Below are 6,404 nucleotides of genomic sequence, written 5' to 3'. Positions count from 1 at the left end.
ATATATATATATATATATATATATATATATATATATATATATATATATATATTAAATGTATACATTTTTATTCTTTATTTATTATGATGCACCAAATGTATGCATTGCAACCACATTTTTCCTTTTAATAAAGAAGCTATATAAATATATAGACATATTATTCACACAGTATTGATTATATAGGGGCAGATGACCTCTTCTAAAATATAAGGGTTATATATATAAATCTAATCAAATTTTTAAAATGATTTTTAAAAAAGGACATCAGAAATAATCTATATAAAACATATTTTGTTGTACAGGTGAACATTCATTGTATTGCTTGTTTGTTTTATGTATTTCTCAACAAATGAGTGGACTGTAACAGAAAACACCAAGAATATAATTATGTTATCTGGTACTGTATATGGGATAGATTGTATAATGGAAAACGAGGCTAAATGTATTGTTTTGTTGTTCTTGTGCGTGTACGTGTTCTGTTTTACAATAATCTGTTTGCATATTTTTGAGTCTTTGCTGTATTATTCTCCTTATTATAAGTTAAATAATAAATATATGATTAAATGATGTCTTTCAATATTTAAATACGTTTAAAACACACATTCTAAAGCAGAACGATTCATTCCATCCAGCATTTTATTTTAATCATTAGCACGTTGACAGATTTTTTGTTTGTTTGTTTGTTTGTTTTTAGTATACAGCCAATATTTAAAATGTTTATTTAAAAAACACACACACGCACTGTTATGTTTAGAGAAATATGCTTTAAGAGGGCTATGAATGTGAAAGAGAGAGAGCGAGTGAGAGGCTAGTGCGCAGATCACAGATCGAACATTTCGATTGTTACTGAAATAATTTGCATACTGATTCCCTTTCAGCCCGAGCCGGATCCATAACTGCTCGCGCGGCTATTCAAATGCACGCGCATCTTTAAATGCACGGATAAGGCAGAATCAAGAGCCCAGAGACAAGCAAACAACGCCGACCGAGACGGAGTTTTTGCCCGTGGATGCTGTGATTCGATCATGGAAACGGTGGAAAAGCGATTATCCTGCTGGACGAGACCCGCCGGATGGATGCTGGATGCGCCGTGCATGCGGAGCTGAACTCTGAACAAATTACGCACTAAAGCAAACGATTGCTTTCAATGACAAACTGTGGATAACGCACAGAACTTACAGGTACATGTATGTGCATGGTTTGGCAATGATAATATATTTAGCGATGGGACTGGAATCCTATTGTAAAGAGCGCATCGTGTAGGTTGAAATGAACGGTGCGTGCGTGTGTGTGTGTGTGGAGAGAGAGAGAGAGATAGAGTGAGAAAGCAAAGTATCACTGCATGATGAGTGTATATGTTGTTTTACTGGATGCAGTGACATTTGGCGCCCTGCGGAGTTTACTGAACTTGAAAACAAGGTTAAAGTCATGGGTCACTTTTATGCACTGTCAAATTGCCCCAGTGCTGTAAATCATATGCCATGCCGTGATTCCCATAAACTTGAATGAAAATAATGACAGTATAATCATGTCAACATTATATTTAGCACTGCATTCATGCATTGAATTGTGTTTGCAGACTGTAGAGTTGGGTGTATCCGCAATGTGCCACACACAGTAGCTACATATCTGTTCTTTCATATGGGGTACTTTAATATGTTTATGTTTCACTGCCCCGTTATAATTAGATCATAAACAGCATGATGCTACCTTCAAAATATCTGACGCACTGAACGTCGCCTGTAATTCTAATTAATTATTTGAATTAATTATTAAGTGAAAGCTCGCGTGTTTATGTAGGCTCTCTGATTGGATGCAGGGCTGTCTTTCCCCGCCCATTTTACGCTATCATGGTACTTCTGACCTTACTGTAAGTTTAGGAAAGTAGTTTAGAGTTTACTTGAATTATTTTCTTAATGCAGAATGACCATCATCGTTGCTGATCCCCCTCAGTTATGCTTCCCAAATTTAATAAACTCATTTAACAGTATTTATTTATTTTATTTTTTTGCCACATATTGTCGAACAAAATATCCTATTTCGAGCTTGAAAGGCGAACAAGCCCTTTCTACAATCTATCCTCTTCTATAAATATTATGACATGAAATAATCATAATGTCTGCTGCTAGTGTTATCACAGTTGCTCTTTCGCTCTTTAAATCACACACACGTGTATTTATTTAGCATATTATTATTTTTCAATGAAAGGCTAACCATAGTCCTAGAAATAAAATCGCATATTAAAATGGAATATTTAAAATTATAAACATTAAAACATTATGTATCAATAATTTTACATTGACGACACAAGTTTTGTTTAAATGTTAAACCCCAAAATAAACCTGCTGATGCTTACAGATAGAAACTAGTTGAATAAGCTGGAAAGTGGGCTAAAATTCAGTTCTTATATAATTATGAACGATAACTAATCTCTGGTCGTTGTAAGAAATTATACATTTGCTGTAGAAATGTCCAATCAAGTGCAAATAGGGGTTCTGTCTGTTTTGAATTAATCGTTTTTTTATGTTATTTACGGATCAATTAAATAATAAGTCCAAATTTAGTCCTTAAGACAGAGCAATGAGAAATTCTATAGCGTTACATTTTATGAGAATCTTTGCCTTTTTAAAAGCAAACCCGTCTCTCATAGATGTTATACATATAGGCTATAATACAAATATAATTTTTAAAAACTATTATTCATCGCGTTTTATAAAACGTAGGCCAAATGCTATTTTGTTACAGGCAACATCTCGACTTCCTGTTGTTGCGTACTTGGCTTAACACTTGGAAATGGAATAAACATTTTAATCGATTTATTGATCCCACGCGTGCAGAAATTGGCCTGTGTGGGGGGGGGGGGGGGAGGGGGGTGTCCTAAATAAAAATTGGCATGCTGAATTTGTTACTGCTTTGGTGGCCCAACTTCTTTTTAAATTATATCCAACTGATCTTCTTAAAACAATCAATTAACACTTTTAAGTTACCTATTTCATCCTAAGTGTAACTGTATCTTTTCACTCTACTTTCAGTTTTAAGAAAGAAACTGATCCGCTAATGTTATCCAGAATCGATTGTTGCATATTTCAATCATCCCCTACGCAGAACGCTCTGAGATCGGTAAGTCTTTAATAATAATAATAATAATAATAATAATAATAATATTAATAATAATAATAATAATAATAATTTATTTTTATGATTTTATGGCAAATCTATTTCGGCATTAAATAACGTTATAAGGCTATGTATAGTAATATATCCGTTCATAAACGTTTAAGATACAGAATTCTGGAGCAGGGATAATATTATTCGAAAAATGGAAATAATGATAATAATTATAATAGGCCTACATATTTCAAAATAAAATAATATTTTATTTAGATCTGTTTAAACAGTTGCATTTTAAACAAAGCAGTTTTTACAAATGTATGCCTGCATAATTGATAATTGGATAACACAGTAGGCTATTTGGGAGATATTTTAAAATACTAAAAGAGAGTATCGTCACTCACGTAACATCACATTTATATTCTTCACATTTTACAGTATATGATATTTTAAAACCTTACATCTGATTACATTATTTTTTTCTGATTCTGCTGCTGCTGCTTCTTTTTTTTTTTTTTTTTTTATCGAACCATGTTATTTTGGGTAAACATTTAAATCGCTGGTTTATTACTGAAATGTCGTTGAAAACAAACTGCAATTCTGATTATTTATAAATTACCATCAACCCGTCGTGTTAATATTTGACTCTGCATTGATTTGTGCTTCTGTTTGTTTCAAATAGTGGCATTAGTGCTGAGGTTTGCCTTTGATTCACGTTTCAAGTAAAGAGGTTCTAAAACTCTTCTTCACATATGAAAACACAGGCGCCCAATTAACGATTTGAGGTAAAGTTCAGGGGCAAAAGTCTTTAAATGATTGAATATTCTCTTGTGCTACCTTTGTATGCTTCAATTAGAGTAAAATGCAGTCAAACAAAACTCATGAAATCTTACTTTAAGAATTTAAATTAGTTTTATGGTTGTATTTCTTTTTATTTTATTTTGCAGATTTCTTCGAATATACTTTTTATGAATTGTACTTTAATGCGTTTAATAAATTACTTTAACTGTAGCCTACAGTCGTCATAAATTATCAGTTTCACATTTAATTCTAGGTATAACAATTATTTATAAGAAATATAATTTGATATTTATGACTGTTGTTTACATGTTCCCATGCGCATTTTTGTGATTTCTACGCGTTGCTTTTATAATGTTAACTATCTTTCCACCACTGCTGTATATAGTTAATAGATAAACAAGCTGGTTTTATAGGCAAGAAGAGACGCCTAGGTAGGCCTCAACCGAAAACCCCTCCATAACCCCCCACATACACACACACACATACACACACACACACACCGCTGCGCACGTCACGGAGACAAGAGTGCGAATGAAAAATATCGACCACTATGAGAATGTGCGCAGATGTGGCTGGCTGCTAAATTTCGTGCTTGAATACGATCTTTTTTCATCACATTAATGGTCGATGGTGATAACGCAAAGTCTGTGACCTGCAGTGTATGGCTTGCCATTTTTTGTTTATGTGAAAATAAATTATAACGCGAGCCAGAGAGGTTTTTTTTACCACTGTAAATTCCTGAATTCATAATGAGCTGTAAAATATGTATTGTTATGCATGTGATTTTTAATATTATTATTTTTTGTTTGTTTGTTTGTTTGTTTTATTATTTCAGCTGACATTTTCACTTCTGATTATTTTAATTGCAAATGCTTTCAGCAGTTAAGAACAATAACAATTTGACTATTGGTATTATTATTATCATTAAACGTATTTTTATTACTATTATTCATATCTTGTTTCGTTAACCACTTGTCAAATCATCACAAGTGATCCGAGTTGACTTCTAATTTGTCATAATTTAACTTGCTCATTTGTTTCTGTTCTTCTTAACTCGTTAATCCGGATGGCATTGTTCTTGACCCTGACAGATGTATGTGTGTTTTGTCACTAAGCAGGTCGCTAAGAAACAAGGAAAAGTCTGAAAAAGTTAATCTCTCTCCCTCCCCCGCAGCTGTTAGCTTCAGGAGTCTTGAAGCGTCACCTTTGACATGTCCCCTATATGCGCACGAGCGGGGGCCCAGGGCTGGGGGCCCCAGGACTGACCACTGCAAGCTGTCAAGCTGTCGCCCCACCCGGGCTTGGACGCCTTCGCCGGGCTCCTAACAGTCCAGTTATCCCGTTCTCTCGCTTGACTGGACATGAAACTGACTTTTTGGAGTCGATTTTAACTATAAACAATAAGAAGTCGTGCAAAGTGATATCTCTTTAATGTATGTGTGGGGGGTGTGGTGGGGGATCTTGTAACTGCCTTGGTAATTTTTGTCTTGCCATCCCAAAAAAAAAAAAAAAAAAAAAAAAAAAAAAAAAAAAAAAAATATATATATATATATATATATATATATATATATATATAGCCTATATATATAGGTTCTTTTTGTTCTTTTAAAAACGTCTGTGTGCAAATTCAGCATGGACTAATTGTGTTAGATTTTGATCTGCCTCCTATCTTTTACACAATCTGCATTAATTGTGTTTATATAGATTTAATTTGTAAACTGTAGGATTTCGGATGTCGGATTGAAACTTTTTTTAACTCGTCAGTAAAATCACTGTACATCCAATAAAAAAACTTATTTTTGTAACATTGATTTGGCATAGAAATGGGTTTTGCCTATTCATTTGTGGGCAGAATGAAGTTCACCCATGAAACCTAATGTGTTCTGTCATTATACTGGCAGGCTGCGGAAGCTGGGCACACTCCTGATGGCTTGGTTCGTTACTCTTAATAGCACAACAATAGAAACATCTGTCCAGCCTTTCTCTGCCTATTACCCGTCCGTCTGTCCTTGATCGCAAAAAACTGCTCTGCATGGTACAGGATGACTTACATTCAGCAATCTGTATACTTTTTTCTTTTTTTTTTTCATTAAAAAAAAAAATGTAAAAAAAATTTTTACTCTGTGTGTCAGACCTTTCTTATCTCAACTGAATCTCATGACGATGTGTAGCCTATATAAATTATGTTGATATATCTGCAGTTATATGTGCATGCATCAACATTTCTCTGAGTTCGGAGCAGGAACTAATGTAGGCTATATGTATATTAATGCAAGCAGAAGCCCCCAGGTGAACCCGGAAGTTTCCTACAACCATTGCATTAAGGGGGCTCTGCAAAACTAATTGTATTTATTCATGAATTATTCACGCGTATTATGAGACTTAATATGGTCCTCTGTTGGAATTGTTGTAATAAAGCATCAACGGTATAACACGTCATTCCATTAAATTCCTTCATTTTTATTAGTATCATTGTTATTTTCGGTATAACA

Source organism: Carassius gibelio, chromosome B18, assembly GCF_023724105.1.
Source record: "Carassius gibelio isolate Cgi1373 ecotype wild population from Czech Republic chromosome B18, carGib1.2-hapl.c, whole genome shotgun sequence".
In the NCBI taxonomy this organism is placed as follows: domain Eukaryota; kingdom Metazoa; phylum Chordata; class Actinopteri; order Cypriniformes; family Cyprinidae; genus Carassius; species Carassius gibelio.
The sequence above is the reverse complement of the archived record's forward strand: the minus strand, read 5'-3'. Positions refer to the sequence as shown.